The 25,329-nt window shown below is 40.6% G+C and overlaps 1 protein-coding gene across 3 annotated transcripts in view; it reads right to left on the reverse strand.

The window, feature by feature from the left end:
• Positions 1-25,329, reverse strand: part of Wdr89 (WD repeat domain 89) — a 37,501-nt gene that overhangs the window by 3,193 nt on the left and 8,979 nt on the right. The window contains exon 1 of one of the 3 annotated variants that reach the window (XM_087195244.1): positions 356-378. The exons of the other annotated variants lie outside the window; for them this stretch is intronic. The gene's annotated coding sequence lies outside the window, so the exon portion shown is untranslated. Of the gene's footprint in view, positions 1-355; positions 379-25,329 lie in introns of those variants that run through there. 3 annotated transcript variants of the gene reach the window in all.

A 25,329-nucleotide genomic window follows, 5' to 3' on the forward strand; every position in this document is an offset into this window, starting at 1 on the left:
ATCAGCCAACTCCAAGGCAGGGACAAAAAACAGGTATGGTAGAGCAGAAACAACATGGCACACAAAAGGCAGCAATGGTAACAAGTGAGTTAACAGTGTCTCCCTGCCCCTTTTATTCAGACTACTTAGGGCAGGTAGCACTCACACCTTTAACCCTAGTGCCCTTGAGCCTAGCATTGCATCATGAATGAATTCCAGTTCATACACTCTAGATCAAACCTATGACCACATAAGGCTTTGGGGGGACATCTAGACCCAAACCATAACATTCCGCCCCTGGTCCCCCAAAAACTCATGCACATTACTTTCCACAAAAGGCATTTAGTCCATCTCTAAGAGTTGCCAAAGTCCTAACCATTTTAGCATTGCTGAAAAGTCCAGCTCCAAAGTCTCCTCTGAGATTTAAAGCATACTCTTAACTGCAGGCCCCTGTACAAATGAAAAGAAAGTCAAACAATTCCAACATTCAATGGCACAAGATAGACATTTCCATTCCAAAAGGTACAAACAGGAGGATACAAAGGAAAGGGACCAAAGTCCAAATTCTAGTAAGGGAAACATTAAATCCCATGGTTCCATTTCCAGCATCCCCAGCAATCTGTGGCAAGTTGTGAACTCCAAAGGGCTTGGGGTGGCTCTGTCCCTACAGTGCTTTTGGTGGTTGTAGCTCCCATGGCTTCTCTCTTGGGCTTGCTCTGCTCCCTCCTTGCAGCTTTCCTCAGACAATCCATGCTCCTGGCTTCTCCAAACTTCTGGGGTCTCCAATGCACCTTTGGCTTCATACTCACAGCTTCACACATTGACCTCCCAGGGGAACACTGCCTGGCCTCCCAGTCCTTCTTCTGAAATCTGGGTGGAAGCCTTCCTGATCCCACAACTCTTACATTCTGCATGTGCCTAAAATGAGTGCCATGTGGATGATACAAAGATCTGCTGCCAGCTGGAGCAGTAGTGGCCAGTGTTCCATCTCTCTTGGCTGTAGGGGTTGAGTGCCTGGATTGCTGAGCACTCTGAGCCCGATCCCAAGGAACAAATTCTCTATGCTGCCGCCATTTTGGAACAACTTCCCTAGGCTGCCACCATTCTGGAACAAGGTGCGGCTGTCACCATTTTGGAACCTAGTTCTTTAAGGCTTTTTTCTCAATGCAAATTCCTTCACCTTTGCAACTCTGAGGATGCAAAGTGTGGAGACCTGCTGCTTCCTATGATGCTCTCAAGCCATCTTTTCTATTTTCCTATTCCTTCTCAGTAATCAAGATCTGCTCTGCTTTATCTTTGCAGTCCACAGCTTTACTGGAGGTTCCTTTCTGGCCCAACTCAAAATGTTTTAAATCATTCTGCTGGGCTCTTTGCTCTTGATTCTAAATGTAGATCTGGCTAAAAGCCCTCATCACCAGCCATACCACTGCCTCAATATTCAACTGCCTTGAAATTTCTTCTGCAAGATTAACTAGTCTACCACCCTTAATCTCAGTCTCAGGCAAAGTCTCTGGACATGAACAAAATGCAGATAAACTTTCTGCCAAGTCGTAACAAACATCTTCTGGAGTCCAGCAGCCAACACAGTCTTTCTTCCCAGCAGAAATCTCCTGAGCCTAGTCTCTATCAGCTTTCTGGTCTTCTGAGCTCTGACCAGAAGTTCCCATACAGAACCACCTAAGGCATTCCAGACCTGGTTCTGTAGCCAACATCTCTGGATCTTTCCTAACTCTTCTTCCCATAAGCCGTTCCAAAAGGTTTTGAGCCACATGGCCAGGTAATGTCACAGCAATGACCCCACTTCTCTGGTACCAAATTTCTGTGTTACTTCTCTCATTGCTGAGACAAAACACCAGAAACCTAAAGTTAAAAAGGAAGAGGTTTATCTGGTTTACAGTTTGTAAAGGTTTCAGTCTATAATCAGCCAACTCCAAGGCAGGGAAAACAAGTGCATGGCAGAGCAGAAACAACATGGCACACACAAGGCAGCAATGTTAACAAGAGCCAGCATGGACATCTTAATCAATCGAGGGTTCTTAGAGGTTGGGAATATGGGGGGGTGGGGGGGTCAGGGCAAGCATCTGTCATATTGACTGATTGGTGATAGCCTGAACTTGATTTTGTAGGAATTCTGAGAGAAACTTGAGGAGGAATGGCCCAAAGTGAAAGAGAAGAATACAGACAAGAGACCCAGTTGACAGAAGGAGCCATGAAGTCCAGCCCGCTCCAAATACCAGTCCAAGAGTCAGAGATATATTGCCTAATTTCTAAGGCCTTTTCAGTTACCCTTTTTGCTGCATTTCGGACTATAGCTGACTAGTTGATATAGAAGCAGCACTCTTCCTGAAAGATGGACAGGCTGCCTTTTTCAGCAGTGAGAAGATCTAGACCTCTATGATTTTGGAGAGTTACTGCTGGCAGGGAGTCTATCTGGTTCTGTAAGGTAAGAATGGAGCCAGCTATTTCTTTGAGGTTGTAAGAGAGATCCTGGGATAGGGAGGTAGGAAGACCTGCTATGCCTGTCCCCATGGCAGTGGTAATAACCAGACTGTCAAGCAGGGACTTCGTTGTAGGGGCCTAGGTTATTGGATTTGGGTTTTGATGGTGACAGGCTCTGGTTTCCTGGAGCACTGTCTATTTTGGAGCTGATGTATGTCAGCCTGCAGGTGCTGGTCCAGTTAGTGGGCAGGCACAAATAGGTGGATGTCTCACAAAGGAAAAACACAGCTTGGCTGGGTAAGCAGAATTGGTTATGGATGTTAAGGTGTTGGGAGCAATGTTACATAGTTCTAGGGAAAAGTTATTTGGTTGGCCTGGTTCTCTTGCCTACAGCCCAGCTACAGAATGACTTCGGTTTGGCCTCCGGTCACAGCTGAGACTTCGGTGACCCAGTGGTGCTGTGATTCTCCAGGGCAAGAAACATCCTGGGAGAACAAACATCTGCTCCGTTCCTCATTGTTCTTGGACTGTTAACATCTTGTTTACTGAAGATGTACTGAACTCTCTGCAAGCTTTTTGTTACACCTTGTTTATCCCAATGTGAACTATTGAACTCTCTGTAAGTCATTTGTTGCATTTGTTTCTCCGGATGTACTGAATTCTCTGCAAATCATTTGTTACGAGGTAATGAATAAAAGGTGTGGTGGGCTGGGGGCTTTGGTCTTTGCTGCCCAGAGAGAGCAGCACTGATCAGACCCAAAGCTCAGCTTCTTCTCAGTCTCATTTGTCTACCTTTTCTGTAATTCGCCGTGTGCTGCCGTAGCTCACAGGAGACCAGAACTCACTGCAGAAGTTCTGGTAACGTCCCCTTCCCCTGTTCCCTACACTAAGGTGTGGTTTTTGGTTCTCTTTTTCCCAGACACCCAGAGCACCTGACAAGGCAGTGCCCATTAGTCTGGAAGAGCCCCTGGAGGAAGATATATCTATCATTTAGTGTTTTGTCCTCCCTTTGGAGGAAGAATCTTTTTTTTTGTTTTTGTTTTTGGTACCAGGGATTGAACTCGAGTCCTTGTGCTTGCACAGCAGGTGACAAAACCACTGAGCTAAATCCCCGGCCCTAGAGAAACAATCTTTTGATATCTATTAAAAGCCACTGAGAGGAGTGGTTTAAAGGTAGACAAGAGAAGCCATTTTGAGCAAGTGGGAGATTGGTGACAAGGGGTCCATGGATGTATGGTCCTACATGGGAAGTGACAGTTGTTACAGAAACCTGTTTATTGAGCAGTGATGTTGTTGCAACCTCAGGAGTGCTAGAAAAGCAGACAGGTTCAGTGAATGGGGAATTCTGGGCAACTTGGTAATTGGCATGGTTGGCTGAAGCTGTATATAGTCATATATAGTTACATTGATGGGGGAATAGATGTCCTAGTGGTATGCCAGAGGACAGATTATGCTGAATGCAGACAGGGGCTTGGAAAATCAGAATAGTATCAGTGGCTTGGGGCTGTGTATGGGCTTTGTTGAGACCTCATATATGGAGAGGTTAGTGACATAAAACTGAAGGAGTCAGGCGGATCTGAAGCAGCCGAAAGGGACTGCCTGGAATGTGCTCTGAGGAGCTGATATCACATGGTGGCCTCATCAGGACAAAGGTGCAAGGCAGAGCTTGAAAGCCCTCTAGAGAGAGTTGCCCTATCCCAGGTCTCAGCACCAGATGTATTGAAGGCACAGCAGAGTACAAAGAGCCCAGCCAGGCAGGCTTTCTGTGAGCAATGGGGCTGTTTCAGTTGGGTGTGAGTAGGCCGAATCCAAAAAGGGAGTCAGCATAGAGTCATTGCCTTGAGGAGTTTAGGGGCAGAAACAGTGTGGCCACGCTCTTGGAATGGGCAGTGGTTTGGACTTTCAGGAATTGAGGGCAGTGTGGCTGTACACAGATTTCCTAGAACTGAGGCTGAAGGGCTGAGATATGGTACTCTTCAACAGTCTTACCCGCCAGGCCTGACAAAATAGAAAGTAAAATGTATTCTAATATTTTAATCATTTCCTCACCACAATGTAAGTGAAAACTTAGCTGCCTTCTAATTAAATCACTCTTTAATACTGAATTTATCAAATATTTTATGCTAGTAAGAGATTTAGAAAACACATAAACCCACCACTCAGTTCCTTTAGATCAAATCCAATTGGTTCTACTCACTGTCCTCAGTCTTGGCCAGGACCTAGGATCATCTTCTCCTGGCCACACAGAAATATACAGGCAAAACACACAAACAAAATAAAAAGTCCCTCAAAGATGTTCATGCCTTAATCCCTGGAATGTGAAAATATGTTAAGTCACAGCAAAGTGGAACTGAAGTTACAGATCAAATTAAGGTTCCTAATCAGCCTAATCAAAGCTGACCTTAAAATAGGGAGATTATCCTAAATTATCTAGGAAGGTCCAATGTAACCTTGAGTGTCTTAAAAGTACAAGAGGGAACGGGTTGGAGATTTACCTCAGTGGCACTACACCTGTCTGGCAAGTGCAAAGTCCTGAGTTCAATCCCCAGTACCCCCCTAAAAAAGGTACAAGAGGGAAGCAGAAGATTGTCACAGGAAGATATTACTATAGAATACACAATGAGACACAATATTGCTGGATTTAAGATACAGCTCATTTCACAAGTGCAAGGTCCCAAGCTCTATCCCTGATATATATAGATAGATAGATAGATAGATAGATAGATAGATAGATAGATAGATAGAGAGAGATCTATATATCTATATCTACCTATCTATCTATCTATATATATATGATAGAGGTCATAAGCAAAGAAATGTAGGTAACCTCTAGAATATGGAAAATGCAAGAAAACTTTCTCCTCCCAAGCCTCCAAATGGAAAAGCAGGCCTGTAGATATCTTAATTTTACCCCACTGACTTCTACTTTGGACATCTGGCCTTCAGAATTATAAGATAATCCATTTGCATTCTTTCAAGCTACCACACCCCAGTGGTAGAATCCTGAAGAAATGCTGCTCAGGCAGTAGCAGTTTACAAATGATGGAACTGGTATTGGAAACTAAATGTCCAGGCTTCAGAAGTATGCTCTTAACTACCTTTCTAGATTGGCTCTCCATGGTAGGGGTGTGTAGAATAAGTTCAAGCCTAGAAAAATAAGCATGCTGAGTGACTTTAAACACAAATTTTTCTGTAGTGCTGTTCACCAATAAATGTTCCAGTATATGCTAGTGTGCCTCACAAATTCACACTTTCATTCCTTTTTGGTACTGGGAATTGAACCCAGGGCCTTTGCACTGAGCTACATCCTCAGTCTTCTAAAAATATTTTGTTTTGAGATAAGGTCTTACTAAATTGCTAAGTTACCCAGGTGGGCTCAAACTTGCAAACCTCCATCATTAGCTTCCCAGAAGCATAGGGGGTTACAGGAATGCCCCACTGTGTCCAACTCATTTTTTTTTTTTTTTTTTTTTTTGCTTAAATTCTTTTACTGGTACATTTCAGGTATACAATAAACTTACATTTATGATTGGGTGCTTGTACCTGTATATGATGTATCTTGGTCTTTATTTTTTCCCCATTACTTGTGCACCCTTCACCCCTCAACCCTTCCCTATTTACATAGACTTCATTTCTATTATTTTTTCTTTTCTCATAATTTTTCCTTTCCATTCTTCTTTCCTTTCCCCATCTCCTCCCACCACCCCTACCCCTTTGGACCTTTTCCTACTTCAAAGTATCAATTATTAGTTATTAATCCTTTTAATCCTTATTTACACTCTCAGTTTCTCACACTAGAGAAACTATTCGGTATTTATACATGTGTCTTATTTATTTCACTTAAGGGTATGGCCTGAATATGCATCCATTTAGCTATGAATGACTAGTTTCTCGTTCTTTATGGCTTAGTACTCCATTTTATTAAAAAACCACATCTTCTTTATTGAGTTTCCAGTTGATGGGCACTTGGGCTGTTTCCAAGCTTTAGCTATTACAAACTGTACCGCTATAAACATGGGTACACATATATCTCTGTGGTATGATTCTTTTAATTCTTTTGGGAAAACACCCAGCAGAATAGTTGGGTCAAATGGAACCTCCAGCCCTAGTTTATTGAGGTATCTCCACACTGATTTCCATAGTGGTTGCACAAGTCTACACTCCCACCAACAATGAAGGGTTCCTTTCTCTCCGCACCCACACCAGCATTTGTTATTGGTTGATTTCTTGAGAACAGCCACCCTTTCTGGAGTGAGGTGGAATCTCAGTGTTGTTTTCATCTGCATCTCTCAAATAACTAGCAATGTTGAACATTTTTTCATGTTTATTTGCTGCTTTTACTTCTTTGAGAAATGTCTATGCATTTCAGATGCCCATTTTTGAATTGGGTCTTTGAATTCGGGGGGGTCTGATTTTTTTCAGTTCTTTATATAGTCTAGATAGTAGCTGAGTTACAGCTGCTAAAAATGTTTTCCCACACTGTAGGTTGTCTGTTCTGTTGGTGGTTTCTCTTGAAGTGCAGAAGTTTTTAATAAGATGAAATCTCAGTTGTTCATTCTTTCTGCTAGTTCCCAGGCTATTGAGGTTTTGTTCTTAAAGCCTTTTCCTATGCCAAGATCTTCAAGAGTTCCACCTAACTTATCTTCCAGCAAGTTTAGTGTTTCTGTCTCAATATTTAGATCTTTAATCCACATTGATCTTATGGAATATGAGAAAATGAAAAAATGGAAACGAAGTCTCTGTAAATAGGGAGGGGTTGAAGGGAGGGCAGGGGAAGGGGAAAAAAATAAGAACCAAGAGAGTATGTAAAGGTGCATATCTCCAATGTCATTATATTGTACACCTAAAATGTACCACTTTGATCTTAGTTTAGTGCATGGTGATAGATATGGGTCTAGTTTTAATGTCTGGCAGGTTGAAATCCAGTTTTTCCAACACCATTTATTAAACAGGCTATCTTTTCTTCAACGAGGGTGGTTAGCTCCTTTGTCAAAGATGAGGTGGCTGAGTATGTCTGAAGTTGTTTCTGCATCTTGTAATCTATTCCACTGATCCTCGGGTCTGTTTCTGTGCCTGTACCATGCTGTTTTCATCAGAGTACCTTTGTACTATAGCTTCAAGTTGGGTATTGTGATACCCCCAGCCATGCCTCTGTTGCCCAGAATTGCTTTTGCTATTCTAGGTCTCTTCTGGTTCCAAATGAAGTTTTGGATTGTTTTCTCTAGTTCTATGAAATATATTGTTGGAATTTCAATGGGTATTGCATTAAATCTATATAGTAGTTTTGGAAGTATGGCCATTTTCACTATATTGGTTCTTCCTACCCAGGAACAAGGGATGTCTTTCCATTTTCTTATATCCTCTTCCTTTTCTTTTTTCAGGGTGCTGTAGTTTTCAGTGTAGAGGTGTTTTGCTTCCTTTGTTAGGTTGATTCCTAGATATTTCATTTTTTTTAGGTGCAATTATAAAAGGAATTATTTCCCTAATTTCTCTCTCAGTAGGTCTATTTGTGTATAAGAAGGCTATTGTTTTTTGAGTGTTGACTTCCAGCTACTCTACTGAATCTGTCAATTAAGTCTAGAAGTCTTTTGACTGAGTTTTTTGGGTCTTCTATGTAAAGTATCATATCATCAGCAAATAATGAGGTTAACTTCTTCCTTTCCTATCTTTATTCCTTTTATTTCTTTCTCTTTTATCACTGCTGTGGCTGTTTCCAGAACTATATTGAACAGGAGTGGTGACAGTGGGCATCCTTGTCTTGTTCCTGATTTTAGTGTGAAAGTTTTCAGTTTTTGACCATTTAGTATGATGTTGGCTGTTGGTTTTTCATAGATAGCCTTAATCAGGTTGAGATAAAGACCTTTTATTCCAATTTTCTGTAGAGTTTTTATCATGAATGGGTGTTGGATTTTGTCAAATGCCTTTTCTGCATCTATTGAGATGATCATGATTTTTGTCCTTGACTCTGTTACTACAGTGTATTACATTTAGTGATTTATGAATGTTGAACCATCCTTGCATCCCTGGGGTAAATCTGACTTGGTCAGGGTGTATGATCTTCTTGATGACCCTCTGGATTTTTGCCAGTATCTTGTGGAGGATTTTTGCATCTATGTTCATTAGGGAGATCGGCCTACAGTTCTTTTTGGGTTGAGTCTTTCCCTGGTTTTGGAATCAAAGTAACACTTGCCTCCAGGAATGAATTTGGAAGCCTTGCTTCCCTTTCAATTTCCTTGATGAGTTTAAAGAGTAATGGCATTAGTTCTTCTTTAAATATCTTGTAGAATTCAACAGTGAAGCCATCAGGACCTGGGCTTTCTCTGTTGGTAAATATTTTATTACATTTTCAATTTCACTCATTGTAACTGGGGTGTTTAGAATTTCTGTATCTTCATTTAACTCGGCAATTCATATGTATCTATGAATCTGTTCTTCTGTGTTTTCCATTTTATTAGAGTACAGGTTCTTGAAGCAGGTATTGATGATCCTCTGGATTTCTGCTGGGTCTGTTGTGACTGCCCCTTTTTATTCTTAATGGCCTAGATTTGAGACTTTTCTTTCCGTTTTTTGATAAGGTTGGTCTTCTGTTGGGTTTCTGGAATCTTGACTATTATCTGTCTAGGTGTAGATTTTTTTTGATCATGGCTGGGTGGAGTTCTATATGCCTCACTTATCTGTATGTCCAATTCTCCACCTCTGTCTGGGAAGTTTTCTACTATTACTTCTGTGAACAGTTTATGTCAATTGTACTTTCTCCTGTTTTTTCGTGGACTCCTATCAGTCTTTTTTTTTAAATCAGTCTTATGTTATTCTTCTTTGCATCATCTAGCAGCTGCTGGATTGATTTCTCATGGCCCCTTACTATTTTTAAGAAATCTGTTTTCATGGTCCTTCACCACAATCCTGTCTTCTATATCTGATATTCTAGCTTCAGATTCTCTTAATCTGCTCTGCATGCTTTCAATGGAGTTTTTAATCTCCTGAATATCTATTTGAATCTGTGTCATGGATTCCATTTCTTTCTTATGTTGGGCAATCATGGTTTCCATTTCTTTCTGATGCTGGGCATTCATGGCTTCCAGCATGTTTCTGAGCTTGTGTATTTTTTTTTTAATCAATTTCTCTTCTAGAGCCTCTAATCATGTCTTTCACTCTGCCCACCATCTCTGTAGTTATCTGGGAGATTATTTCTGCTTTGAATTTTTCTAGAGCCTCATTCATCTGTTTTGTTACTTCCTGTGCTATCAGTTCAGGGTGTCCAGGTGGTTATCAGACTTTTCCACCTCATTTCCCCCAGAATTTGCCTTTTGTGGGGTGGAAGTCTGGGTTTGTGACTTGCTAAAATGTCTTCTCATTGTTTTTGATACTGTCCTTGGTTTAGTTCCTGGGTTGATATTTTGAAGTTGTTTATTGTATCTTTGTTGATGTATTTAAAACCCTTATGGAATGACTGATTCTCAGAGGTATCTTCCAGATATAGCTGGTCTTTAGGTTTTGAGTCTCTAATGACTCTGAGGCTATCTCATTTTCATTACACCAGGAAGGACAACTGATTAGATCAATCACAACACCTTAACCCAAGTGATACAATCAGCAACACTGTAGCATCAAATACTTCTTAGAGAATGACAATTTGTGGTAGTTATTAATCTATCACCTTTAAAAATGAAAGGCCTCCTTCAGGGTATGTCTCTGCTGTCACAACGTGGGCAGCAGTGAGCAGTTATAAGTCAATGAGTCTCAGTAAGCTAATCCCAGACCCATGAGATTCAGGCAGATTTCTGGTTGCAAGTCCCAAGTTGAGCTCCCTGTCCTCCTGCAGGGTTGCACTCTGCAAGGTGCTACTGCAGGTTTCAGCTGCTTTTCCCCTGAAGAAAGTCCAGGTTCCAATGGGAGCTGATGATCCCTCCAACTTACCAATCATAGTAGTCTGGTGTGCCTTTAATATAGAGAATCCCTTCACTTTTCCAGTGCTCGTTTTCATCAGGGAGCCTGAGAGAGCCCCTCTCTCTGTTGTTCACTTCTGCTGCTCAGGACAATGGCTTTTATATCCTCCTGTGCCTCTGCAGTGTGGAAAACAAGTAGCTGCACAGCCAAAAGGCCAGAGGCTGGGTGGGGGAGCCCTGTTGGAGGCACCCATGCGGCCAAGCTGTTGGCTTATCGGCGTGCCCGTGGCGGGGGTCCTCCTCACCCTGTGTTGGTGGCAAGCCTGTGTTGGTGGTAAGCTGGTGGAGCAAGCTGGAAGAAGCAGGTCCTGGTCAGCCTGCAACTGCTCACCCCCCAACTCACATTTTCATTTTTTTTGTTGTTGGTACCAGGGATCGAATTCAGGACCTTGCACTTGCAAGGCAGGCAGCGGAACCACTGAGCTAAATCCCCAGCCCAGACACAGATTCTACACTTCCTGGATTCAAATCCCTGATCTACTTTTTTAAAGTTTTAATTGTACCGGGGATCGAACTCGGGATCTTGTGCTTGCAAGGCAGGCAGTGGAACCACTGAGCTAAATCCCCGGCCCTCACATTTTCATTCTTAAGGTAATTTTTTGTCCTGTTGCCTTTGTGATATCTTTTTTTTGGTACCGGGGATCAAACTTGGGACCTTGTGCTTGTGAGGCCAGTGCCAGAATGACTGAGCTAAATCCCTGGCCCAGTGATATCTTTTTAACCACCTGTCTTTTGATGGGGTTTTTTTTGGGATCAAACTCGGGTCCTTGCACTTGCACAGCAGGCGGCGAAACCACTGAGCTAAATCCCCAGTCCTGTCTTTTGATGTTTTTTGGGGGACACATAAATATATACAACTTTATTATTTCAATGGTACCTCAATACAGCTGCTGAAATACACACTGAGCGAGTTTAAGAAATGTTTAAAACAGCAGGATATGCGGGCCAAAAAAAAAAAAAACCCAGCAGGATAAAAGCATTTGAAAACAAATATATGAAAGCTAAATATACAAATACAAAATAACTTCACACTAAAAATAATGGTGTATCAATTTTCATTAACCCTAATAATAAAGATAGAAATTTGTTAATGGATACATAAGATAAAATAATCACTATATATATATATATATTTTTTTTTTCTTTTTCTTTTTGTTAGTATATGTTTGTGATAGACTGGTAGTGTTCATTTTGGGGAATTGCATGCCTGTAATACAATCTGCCTCCTTGTTTCCTGCCATCTCTCCTTTTTATTTTTTTGTTCTTTTGAGACAGGGTCTTGATACATACCTCAAACTGGCCTCAAACAGCAACCCTCCTGCCTCAGCCTCGCGAGTGCTGGATTTCAGGTGTGTGCCACCACATCTGGCTCCATCTCATTTTGTTCATTTTATTTATTTATTTATTTAAGGTTTCTTATATAACAGAAACCAGGCTGACTTATTAGCATTAGGATTATGGTCTCAGGTTCCATCCATTTTTCTACATATGACATGGTTTCATTGTTCTTTATGGATAAATAATATTCCAATGTGGATTGCCTTTTTCATCTTTAAAAGTGGAAGCAACTACTAACTCAAAGAGTTATTAAGAGGATTAACTGAACCAATGTACGTAATGTGTTCTGCAGTCTGGTATGGCATAGTACATATTCAATAAATATGTAAAAATTACCTGTATTACCACTACCAATACCACTAATACTTCATGAGGAAGAATATGGATGGATCAAGGTAGCTCCAAATAGCACCAGTAAACCAATGGGCAGAAAATATTAAAAAGCTGCATTTACGTTCAAAATAGGAATATATACTGCTTCAACTTTTAACTTTGAATACTTAAAAACTTATCAAAATCCCTGAAAGAACAGTAATACAGTGAACACACACACACAGCCCTTTACCTCTTATATTCCTCAACTTTTAACTTGAGATATTTGCCACACACATCACTTTTTTTTTGATGCACCACTTCAAAGTTAGTTGTAGGCAAAATAAACACTTCATTTCTAAACACTTCAGCATAGTAACACCTCCCCAACCTTTTCTCATGACATTAAATGTTTTAAAAGTCAAGACCAATTGTCTCAGATGTCCTACATTCTGGGTTGTTCTGTTTGTTCACGAATGAATTCCAGTTGTAAGCTGGAATTCCATGGAGGAGATGCTGCTACAGCTGGGGTATCAGCAAGGAGGCACATATAGCGCAGTATGAGTATAAGGTGGAAACAAGCAGATCTCTACCATAAAGGCCCATCTCTCCCTCTGTAGTTAGTAAATAATGAAAGAGTGATACTTTGAGATTCTAGCATATCCTAATCTTCAACAACCTTTAGACAAAAGATTTTTCACATTTACTGATTTGCCTGAATCAATGATTGTACTGAGATCTGCTAAACATTCACTCTATCACTGTTTCTACCTTATATGTAAAAAAAGAACATTCTCTTTGAGTATCACCAAGAAATTACAATTTGGAAAAATTATGTATATATTATAGTCCATTGCTTGGTTGCTTTTTTTTTTCTTAAGATGGGATCTTACTATGTTGTCCAGGCCTCAAACTCCTGCGATCAAATGATCCTGGTCCCCAACCTTGAATGTGTCACACTTGCTGCTGTCTCAGAACCATAGCAACAGTTGCTGCTCTGCCTGGAATACTCTCCTGCCCTCTATTTTCTGCATGAGTAACTCCTTCCTGTTACTGCAATCACCTCCCCAGACAGATTCTACCTAAACAAGCTCCTCTCATTCTGTTATACTGCTTGTTCAACTAATTCAAAATTTTAAATGTTTAATTTTGAATTACTTCTAATGTACAAAGAGGTGTAGAAAAGTTTAACAGATATCCAAATATGTAATATTTAAGTGTAACAGATGCTAACATTTTGCCATATTTAAATTTTTATTTAATGAAACACTACAGACAAAACTAAAACTTTACTCCTATAAGAACTTATAAAAAGGATATCACATTTATATGTCTTTTGAAATTTTTCTGTTCATTCAGTATATGTGTGTGCGCACGTGCATGCGCACACATTTTTTTTGTGTGTGTGCCAGGGGTCCAACTTGGGACCTTGCACTTATGAGGCAAGCAGTGAGACCACTGAGCTAAATCCCCAGCCCAATATATTTTTTGAAAAACTATTTTACTGCCAAAATATTTTATTGTCTGATTTGTTCTTGCTTATTTGTCATTAAAAATGGTCATTCAAAGGGCCGGGGAATTAGCTCAGTGGTTTTGCTGCCTGCTGTGCAAGTGCAAGGACCCAAGTTCGATCCCCGGTACCAAAAAAAAAAAAGGTCATTCAAGACAGATGTGGTCACACACACCTGTAATCCTGGCTATCAGGAAACTAAGTCGGGAGGATCAAAAATTTGAGGCCAGCCTAGGAAACTTAGAGAGACCCTGTCTGAAAGTAAAGAAAGGCAAAGGATTGGAGATAAAGTTCACTGGTAAAGGGCCCATGGGTTGGACCCTCAGTGCCACCAATAAAATAAAGAAAAAAGTGCTTAAGAGTTCTAAGAGCAACAGATGAAACAGAAAGAATTTTACACGCATCTGTATTTTTCTGGGGAGGAGCTCTGCTCATGGAAATTAATAAAATAATAAAATTCTTCATAAAAGTACTTTAAAGCACAAAGGCAATATTGAGTGTATATTTATGAAGAAAACATATTAATGTGATTCTTTACCACACATTATTCAAATATATCCTTAAATGTGAATTTAACTTAAGAATTTTCCAGCTACATAATGCAAAAATCCTTTTCAGTTCTAGGTAAAATAAATGCTCATTCTTGAACTACTCAAAGTGTTCCTGTGGGTTATAAAAGAAACCATTCTATTAAAAAAATTCTTTGCAGTGTCTTGCTACATAGTTCAGGCTGACTCTGCACTCACTGTGTAGCCCAGGCTGATCTTGAACTCACAGTGATCCTCCTGTCTCAGCCTCCCAAGTGCTGGGATTACAGGCACGCACTTCCATGGCCAGTAACAGTTCTTTATTATAAGTTCATATTGATCTCCACATATAAAAGATCAGATGGATAAAAAAATTGGAAAGTTTAATGTGACCTTTGAGCTGATAATAATTTACAGGACTACCCATGTCACACCCAGGGAGGACAGCAGGACAACACTCCTTCACGTGGAAACCAACCCCTGTAGAGCTTCAGTTCAAGGGATTCTGAGGTGAAGAAAAAAAAAGTTAGGTGTAGCCAGGGCTACACAGTGCATTCAAGGTCAGCCTGAACTACATTGCAAGATCCTGTCTCAGAATTTTAAAAAGGAGGTTCGATCCCTAGTACCAAAAAAAAAAAAAAATTTTAAGGGCTAAAAATGTAGCACAATGTGATAGCCCTGGCTTCAATCCACAGAACGTCACCCTTGCCCCCAAAAAGCTTCACTACTAAAAAATAAAAATAAATAAATAAATAAATAAATAAATAAAAAGCTTCACTATTAACAGCATATGTTGGTGCATACCTGCCATCCAAGCACTCTGGGAAACCAAGACAGTACATCACAAGTTCAAGCCCAGATTGTGCAACTTGCCAAGACCCTGTCTAAAAGTAAAAAAAGGGCTGGGGATATAGCTCAGTGTGAAGGTCCAGAATTCAATCTCCAGTACCACAGAGAGGAAAAGAGTTGACTACTGATAAGCCATGTGTGGTGGCACATGCCTGTAAATACTAGCAACTGGGAGGCTCTGGCAGGGTGATCTCAAATTCAAGCCCAGCCTGAACTACATAGTGAGAGCCATCTCAAATATGAGATCATTTTTTTTGGTACCAGGGATCGAACTCAGGTCCTTGCGCTTTCGAGGCAGGCAGCGGAACCACTGAGCTAAATCCCCAGCCCAGACACAGATTCTACACTTCCTGGATTCAAATCCCTGCTCTACCATTTTTTTTTTTAATGGTACTGGGGATCAAACTCGGGACCTTGTGGTTGCAAGGCAGGCAGCAGAACCACTGAGCTAAAGCCCCAGCCCCTCAAATAAATCAACGAATGGAAGAGTTGGCTGCTTAATAGCAAAAATTAGTACACCTAAGCAGAAACTCCTTTGACTGTTTGCCTTAATAAGATTTAAATTATTTTTATCAATCTCTATTTCATTTTATCTCCTATTAAAATAAACCCAATAGGGGCTGGGAATTTAGCTCAGTGGCACCGAGCCTGCCTCGCAAGCACAAAGTCCTGAGTTCAACGGCCCCCCCCCCGTACCAAAAAACAAATAGATTAAATAAACCAAATAAAATGTTCTTCTTAGCTGGGTGTGGTGGCACATGCCTGTAATCCCTGCATTTGGGAGGCTGAAGAGATCCCTGCAAGTTATAGGCCAGCCTGAACTATGTAGCAAGACTGTCTCAAAAAAAAAAAAAATCTTCTTAATTATAAAGTACATCTTAAACATGCCTAGCTGTAATTGTGTATTGCTTATTCCTTAATTGGCTCAGTTTTAATATGAAATTTGAGAGGCTAGCTCAAATAATTTCATAAAAGTAGACAAAAAAGTATTAACAGGAAATAAATGTTTTATACCTGTTTAAAAACTACTGATTACAAAAGGTACTGTACTACAAGAATAGTTTTGTGTGAAAGAAAAAGTAGTGGTACCATGTGGTGTGGTGGCACATGCCTGTAATCCCGGCACTTGAGAGGCTGAGGCAAGAGGATTGCTGTGAATTCAAGGCTAGCCTGGGCTACAAAGTGAGTTCAAGGCCAGCCTGAACTACATAGCAAGACCCTGTCTCAAAAAAGAAAGGGGCCAGGATTTAGCTCAGTGGTTCCGGCACCTGCCTCGCAAGCACAAGGTCCCAAGTTCGATTTCCAGTACCAAAAAAAAAAAGCCAGAAAGAGATGGATATGTTCCCTGGGTTCATTTTCCACTACTGAAAAAAAAAAAAAATTAGCAGTACCCTCAGATAACACACACACACACACACACACACACACACACACACATGTATGTATATATAGTTGTTGTTAGATATTTTTATTTTTCAGGTATGACTGTTCATCATAATTGAAAGGCTTGACAGCATAAGCAGCATATACTATTATTTCTTTAATATTGAAAAGTAACAATTGCATCTGAAGTACATGTTGGATAAATGACTAATAGGACCAATTTTCTTTTAGAGACAACAATCCCAATGTCCCACAGCTGGAACTCGGTATCACCTGGGACGATAAGGACCTAGTGCTGATGACTGTGAAATGCACACATCCAGTGAATGTCCCAGGTGCAGGGAAACGGTAATGGCAGGAATTCCGGAATGGGACTCCAAAGTAATCCCTGCTTACAGTGTAAGTACAATAATGCTACTGCATCTGTTAAACTTGGCTGGGATAACAGTCTTGAAAGAAAATAACCCTAAGTGGAATTTAACAGATGTTAGGCTATGTACTAGAAACTTACCAGCACTTTTTAAACCTTAATCCTTTAATCCTGCAAGGCAGTATTTTTATCACCACTTCACAGATAAACTGAAGCTCAGAGAGCATACCCCTGTTTTCATGTCAACTAAGTGGGAGTTTAGTCTGATTCAATTAACTTCAAAACCTGTTAACCTGTGATCGGTCAAATACTAGGTGACAGCTCTTCTATGTAGGTTTTTTTTTTTTTGGTACCGGGGATCAAACTTGGGACCTTGCACACCGAGCTAAATCCCCAGCCCTCTTCTATGTATTATTAAAGTACAATAGCTTGAGCATCCCTAATCTGAAAATCCAAAATGATCCAAATCTAAAACTTTTTTGAGTACCAATGTAACACTGCAAATGGAAAACTGCTCACTTGATCTCACATGATATATCACAGTAAACACAGGTGCACTGAAAATACCATATAGATTAGTGATGGTGAACTTTTTAGAGCTTTCAATAATACCAATAGCCCACTGCAGCACGAATGCCATAGGTTCACCACTACATAGATTTACCTTTAGGCTATGTGCATAAGGTCTATGTGAAGGCAAGGGGACTGTGGTGTTTTTGTTTTGTTTTGTTTGGTACCAGGGATCGAACTTGGGTTCTTGCGCTTGTGCAGTAGGCGGCAAAACCACTGAGCTAAATCCTCGGCCCCTAAAGGGACTTTGTGTTTAGACTCAGGGTTCCATCCCCAAGATACTCAGATATTCCAAAATTGGAGTACTTCAAAATCTGAAACACAGGCCCTGGGATTTAGCTTAGTGGTGCTGCCGCCTGCCTGGCAAGTGCAAGGTCCTGAGTTCAATCCCTGGTACCAAAAAAAAAAAAATGACACGTACAGTCCTGAGCGTTTTTGGTACAACATAATCTCTAATGGGAACTTTGATTGAGAATATACACATACCTATAATTCCAGCACTGAGAGGCTGAAGCAGAATTCCAAGTTCCAGCCAAGCCTGGGCAATTTAACAAGACCCTCTTTCAAAATAAAGGTGGGGGGGGGCAGGCATGTAGTTCAGTGCAAAGATCCTGGGTTTAATCCCTAGTACTGAAGGGAAAAGAAAGCATTATGTACAACAGGCTTTGAGAGAAGGAATTATGTACATATTAATCTACATATTGGCCAAAGAGAAAGGAAGTAATATGACAGAAAAAACATACCAACCTAAAAATGGTCACAGTAAGCAATCATCCTTTTCAATTTTTGTGTTCCACTATATTTTTAAAACTTTTTGTCATGGAATACGTATGGAGAAGAGAAGAGTAACACAAGACCTTCTGCAGCCCTCACCCAGCACACTCTGTCCACAGGAACAGAAGGGCCAGTCAGTCATAGGATGGTTTGTGGAAAGGCAATTAAGAAACCTGAATGGAGAGAATGATGTCAACACCCATGTGACATCATTGTGGTTTCTGGACTTGACTCCAGTTCCAGGGGTCAACCCTGATTAGCCTAAACCGCTTAGAGCGATCCCATTCTTTTTTTATCAGCAATTATTTCACAAACCTTACAAAAATGCCCATCTCTACAGGCATCTCCCTCCTGACTACAAGTTGTCCAGATGGGAGCACTAACTCTAAAGTCAAGTGGAACCAAGCCATTAGCTCGGTGGCACCGTGCTTGCCTTGCAAGCACAAGGTCCTGAGTTCAATCCCTGGTACCAAAAAAATAAAAAAAAAAGTGGAACCAAGCCAAATGATGGAAGGAACTTTTACATTATAAAAGATGAGAGATTTCTAATTATTTAAGTCAGTCTGCCTCCAAGATGCTTTCTTATTAATGCAACCAGAACTATCCTAATTAGAGATGATCAAATAAATTCTTGAATATATCACCAAGTACTGGGCTAAGTACAAGACACCTACAAAAAAATTAGGGAAAATAGTTTTATGTTTTATTGGTACATGTTTACAGAATGTAATGATTACATTTATTGTGGTGAGCTGGTACATGTACATGACGTATCTTGATTCTTATCTCTTTCCCTTCCCTTCCCACTTCCTTCATCTCTTGGTTCCCTTCCCTTTTTGCAAAAGATCTATTTCCCTGTTTCCTATTATCTTTCATTTTGGTCTTTATATTTGCATTTCTCACAGAACAGAAACCATGAGATATTTAAGCTTGTGTCTGATGTATTTCACTTAACATTATGGTCTCAGAAAAATACTTTTAAAAAGTCAAATTCCACTCATATTGAATAGAAGAACTTGATCTTTTGTCCTCTTTCTCTCCCACTCTCTCTTTCAATTGCCTTTGTTAAAAACTAAAAGACAGAGGCAGAGGATGTAGTTCAGTGGAGCCTTGCCTGCCTAGCAAGCACAAGATCCTGAGTTCAATGCCTGGTACCCAAACAAACAAACAAACAAACAAATAAATGGCAAATGGGAGATCCACAGGACTCTCAGAAGACTCTTGAGAAAACATGCTCAGTAATTAGGTAGGGTTCTAATTAGAAAGAAAGCCACAAAATTTAAAAAACTACTGAAATGATATATTCTAAAACCCCATCTGGTAAGTTTGTGCTCTAATAATGTATACATATTGCTGACATCTAGTATAGTTCAAATTCAAAAGGCTCCAAAGCTGTTGTGGAACATTTCTGTCTTCAAGGAAGCAATAAATGTTACCAGTTTCTTATGAATACTTTCAGAAATTGTCAACTTTGAGTTTAATGTAAATATTGCAGCAAAATATTTTTAGTTTAACAAAAGCAATAGGTTTAAGAAGCAAAAATCCTAATTTCATACCCTGTCCTACTAAAACTAGCAAAGTAGCCTAACAAGAATCTCCTTCCAGGGCCAGGGATTTAGCTCAGGGGTTCTGCCGCCTGCCTTGTAAGCACAAGATCCCAAGTTCAATTCCCAGTACCAAAAAAAAAAAAAAAAAAGGGAATCTCCTTCTGCAAGCCAATATCCCTTCCCAAAACTATTCCTGAGGCAAAGTGAAAATAAAATTTTGAGAATTCTTACCAGGACCCCTGGACTTTGGAGCAGCCAGCCAAAGAGGTAGGTAAGTGACCTCAGAAAAACTCAAGAGTGACCAGGCAAAGCAGAGTAAACCTGTAATCCCAACACTCGGAAGGAGGATCTCCTCCAGTTCAAGGCCAGCCTGGGCTACATAGTGAGTTCAAGGCCAACTTGAACTATATAATAAGAACCTGTCTCAAAACAAAAAACAAAAGCAAACAAAAAAAAACCCCCAACAACAACTCAGGAGTAAACGCTTTGCCTATAGCAGGAGCTCAGCTGTTTTTTTTAGCATCTCCATACTACATCTGAGGAGTAAGAGACAGCCCCTTGGGTCTTGGCACAGGGCATTTAAAGGGATCTGAAGTCCAGGTCCCCCAGCAATGATTCCCTCAGCCACAGCACAGGGTTCAATTTGGCCAATGAAAAGATGCCCGTCCCTTTTAAGCCAGGTGATCAAGAGATAGTAAGTCTTCCCACCTTCTCTTCTTCATCTCTCTGCTGGCTGCGTATGGAGGACTCCAGAGGCTACAGATGGGACAACTATGACAGGAAAGGAGACTGAGTCCTCACCCTCACCCTCATAGCACAGGCTGACTGTGACCAGGAAGCTACACTCGGCTGCAGCAGTAGCTACTCAGCTGTTACAGCTCTCAAATGTTAATTTAAAAATATAATGATTCCAATCTCTTAATCCAATTTACCTTTAAAAAAATTAAACTCAAGAAGCAGAATCTCGGGCCGGGGATTTAGCTCAGTGGTTCTGGCGCCTGCCTCGAAAACACAAGGTCCCAAGTTTGATCCCCGGTACCAAAAAAAGAAAAAAAAAAAGCAGAATCTCTAGTACTAAACACCTGAATTATAATCACTGCATTCACTGTATTTGTGTATTAAATCCAACTTAAACAAATGTAGTATTATGTAGAGAAAATGAATGACTTACTATTCCACTTTAATGGAATTCCTTATTCCTGTTCATGCATACCCCTGTTCACCCTATCTTCATATACACACAGGAAAGCTTCCAGCATAATGTTCATAAAATGTATTTCAAAGCACCCAGAATGTGTGGGGGGGCTGCTTTCTAATTCTCTGTATTGCTGAAATTTTTAATGATGATGTCATAATAATCCCAAGCATAATTATGCACATTTTACTGATGAAAATAGCAATATACAATAAAGTTGCTTTCTGAATTCAAGCACTCTTGTTCTAGAGCCCATGCTATTAATTCCTGTACTATACTGCCTCTGTAGTAAGTATATACCATATTTTTTTAAACTCTCCATTTTTTTTTTTTCGGTACTGGGATCCAACTCAGGACCTTGCACTTTTGGGGCAGGCATGGTGCCACCGAGGTAAATCCCCAACCCCTATCATATTTTGTTGAAATGGGACATATGCTATGTCACTTCTACATTAAGCATATATCATATATTTTACAGGGGGCAGCATTAGCAGAGCACTTGGAAACAGCAGCTGCTAATGTCTAATGTCATAGACCAGTGGCAAGGCCAGTGGCAAACCTGAAAAACCGAATGGCAGTCACTCTAGCTCTACACTGGACACTAAAGAGGCTTATTATTTATAAAGCTTCTCTAATGTCAGTCACCTCATCTGAGGCAAAACCGCACAGGGAAGCTTAGGAATATGGGTATTAACATTTCAGAAATATCAGGAAAACTGAAGTAGGATCACTCACTCACATGCATTCCCAGTTCCTCAAAAAGGAACAGCACCTTTGGGCAGAAAGCATACACTGGTTTAACTACACCAAACCTTTCCCAGAAAACATTTATATCAACAATTCAGAGAAAGTTGTATGTATGTTTTAAAGTAACATGAATTGACTTTAAAGCAATCTGCCAAAGAACCATTTGTTTTAAATTGGAAAAAAATGCCGAACACTTAGTGGAAGTTATGCTAAACTGACATCTGCTACATCTTCAATATAATTTTAAATTTCATATTACTAATAACTGGGACTTAATGTCTTTGTAAATTAATCCAGCTCAGTGAGTCTGAATGTGCTATTCTTGTTCACATAAATGATCAAGATACTGGTTGCTGTAACATATGGCATCCTATGCATTAAATACACTAAAATTCTTAGGAAAAGCACAATTTTTATAATGAATGATTTTTTTTTTTTTGGTACCGGGGATCGAACTCGGGTCCTTGGGCTTGTGAGGCAGGCACTGGAACCACTGAGCTAAATCCCTGGCCCCCACAATTTTTAAAGTGCAGGAATCTGTTACCAAGGAAAAGGAGGGTGAGGTGGGAGGGAATGACAAAAACTTTCTCATGCAATGGAGGATTATCCCTCAGGTTCCAGATGTAACAAAATAAACACATTTTCTTCACAACACCTCGAGCTGTCCAGTTTCTCAAGTAACTAATCCAAAAGTCACCCTTTACAGTAAGGCTATGCATGCCCAGCTTCTTTCAACAAGAACAACTAACTGCCTTTTCCTTTCCAGAACAACCAGCTGGTTAACCAGAGAAACCAAACTTCCCCAATCACCAGATGTCTTAATTTGGAACAGTTAGAAGCACTGGAGAATGTCATGATTCTTGAAATGGTATTATATGTTTACTATTTCTTCAAATTGTGAAAAGATGCTTTTAAAAGTTAAGCACATGCTGGCTTTAATAATTATTAAAAAAAATAAAGAATCATGCCCTGTTACAGAATGATAACTATGAAAAAGTCAGAATATTATGAATATTATGTGTCATAGTTAGAAACGGATAAGCTCTAACAACATTAAAAATACTCAAAATTCCCATTCAAGAATTCAGAAACAAAGCCAGGTACAGCGGCAAACATCTGTAGCTCCAGCTACTTCAGAGGGCTCAGGCAGGAGAATCACCTGAGTCCAGGAGTTCATGGCCAGCCTAGGCAACAGACCAAAACTCCAGCTCACAGAAAAGGAGAACACACACACACCACTACCACCAAAAAACAAAACAAAAGAGAACAAAAGAACACACCAACAAAAAAAAAAATTAAAAAGTAACTCGTGAAGGGTTATATGCCATACAGAGCTAAAATACTGTGTTCAACGAAAAACAAGAGGCACCTGCCCTCGTGAAGGACAGTGAGGGCACAGTCAGGAAAATAACTGACTATATGGATAAAGGTCAGTGATGGGCATTATGAAAATAACATGGGATAAGACAAGAAAAATGCAGCAGGAAAGCCCTTTAGAATCAATCACTAAGGAAATGCTTTGCCCTGCGGTGACACCTGAGACCAGCAGGAAATAGGAAGTGATACGAAAGGGAGGCCAGGGCAGTTACAGGTAAGTCAGAGAAGTCAGCCTGGGCTAAGAAAGGACCCCCGGACAAGTTCTGCAGGCAACTGCAGTGTTTGTTTACAGGACCAGGAACTGAACCCAGAGGTGCTCTCTCACTGAGCTACACCCCTGGCTCTTTTTAGTTTCTGAGACAGGGTCTTGCTAAAATTGTCCAGGCTGACCTTGCACTTGCAATCCTCCTGGCTCAGCCTCCTGAATAGCTGGGATTACAGGTGTGTGCCACACGTTGGGTCCAGATTTTATTCCTGAGTGTGAGAGCCACCGCTGGGTTGAGAGCAGGTGCAACACGTTATTACCAAATTCCACATAAGAGATAAAGAATTCTTTCAAAGGGCTTCAGCAGACTCAAACCAGATGAAGGAAGAACCTGTGAACTCATTTAAGACAGGGCAACAGAAATTATCCAACCTGAAACACAAAGAGCAAAAAGCACACAGGCAAGGCGAGGCAAACCCACAGCAGAATCTGTCAGCTCCACCTGGCCTTAACAAAGCCCTCAAGGTACCTAGCTTAGGAATGGGGTGTGAGCTTAGCCTCATCTGTGGCACAATGCACACAAACAGCGATCTCAGGGACGGGAAGGGGGTCACACTCAGGTTTCATAACAAACCTTTTCAGAGAGTTATCACCAAATCCCAGGAGACCACCTTTCGAGGGCCTGGCCCCATAATCTTAAAAGCCCCAAGACCTCACCTCCTCAGGCTCTGCCACCACCTCCCTCCCCTCTAACACTGACTCGGACCAAGCCACAGCGTCTGAGCCTCCGAGGGACACTAACCATCCAAACCAGAGCAGCACCTGAGAGGGTGGGACAGGAGTCAGCCCTAACCTAATGTAGTTCAAGTTCCAAAAGGCAAAGTGGCTAAAACATTTAAGAGTTAATGGCCAGACGGGGGATTTAGCTCAATGGTGCTGCAGCCTGCCTTCAAGTGCAAGGAGGAGTTCAATCCCCGGTACCAAAAAAAGAGTTAATGGCCAAGAATTTCCCAAAATTAATAAAAGGCATAAACTACACATCTTTATAAGGTGTGATCAAAATTATGGTGAATGCTGCTGCATGCCATCCAACAAAAAGGCATTATCGTGTGTCCTCCTCCACCTTCCTCAGGGGACCTGGTACAGGCAGGCAACTGCTGGCTTTTCCCTGACTCAAAATGACTACAAAAAGTAAACATTTTGAACTGGGTGTGGTAGCATACACCTGTAATCCCAGCACTCTGGGAGGTTGAGGCAAGAGGATTGCTGGGAGTTTGAGGCCAGCTTGGGGTACACAGTGAATCAAGGTCAGCCTGGACTACATAGTGAGATCCCGTCTCAAAAAAGCATACAATTTGAATCAATTTAAGGGCATTGAGGCAGCTATGACAGTGCAAACATAACTAAAGACACAGGAAAGAGGATAGCTGTTCAGAAAGTGGCAGGAACAATGGGATGGGTTTGCTTGAAGCGAGGCGGAGTACTATGAAGGGGACTGATGGCTGTGTCTTTTACTATAATGTTTAAATTTAATCAATCACTGTATTGTTCAATCAGATCTTCTCTATGTAATCAGATACTTCTATGGTGAATCCAGTGTGAATGTTCCTCCAAAAATGATAACCTTTGTCATGAAGCAGAAATATGCTTTAACTTATATTAATGATTCTTTAAATTTCCATTGTTAATCAGTGACTGAAGTAAGATCAAGGCTTCCTTTCACAGGAGAGCTTACTGATCATCTTTATAGTTTTCATATGATGAGACAACTCCTTTTTTTGGTGCTGGGAACCAAACCCAGGGCTTGTGCATGCGGAGCCGGTGCTCAAGCACCGAGCTACATCCCCTAACCCAGCAACATTTCATAATTAGATATAAATTGACAGCTAGAAATCCCTTTTCTTATTTTAACATTTTGAGGTAGAATCACTGCTTAATTTTCCAAATTAATATCCAAAGGAAGTATGCTGAAATAGAAATCAATACAGTAAGTAATGAAACCCTTGAGCATATTTACAGCTTGTCTAATACTTGTGCTATAAAGTATTAAACACTTCTGCTATGTTGTGCCAAGATCAGAATCTAGTAAGCTCTAAACTCATTTCCTCTCTTCTGAACATAGTAAAGAACCTTGATATCAGAGAAATATCCAACAAAAGGCATAATCCTTGAACCACCCTGTGAAGCCGGATATTAAAACAAAAAAACTACACTTTCTAGATCTGATGTGAAGGATAAAAGAACCTAAAACAGTGTACTGT

This window comes from Heterocephalus glaber, unplaced genomic scaffold (assembly GCF_053883595.1).
Source record: "Heterocephalus glaber isolate CG9 unplaced genomic scaffold, H.glaber_assembly_v1.0 deba00001608, whole genome shotgun sequence".
Lineage (NCBI taxonomy): Eukaryota > Metazoa > Chordata > Mammalia > Rodentia > Bathyergidae > Heterocephalus > Heterocephalus glaber.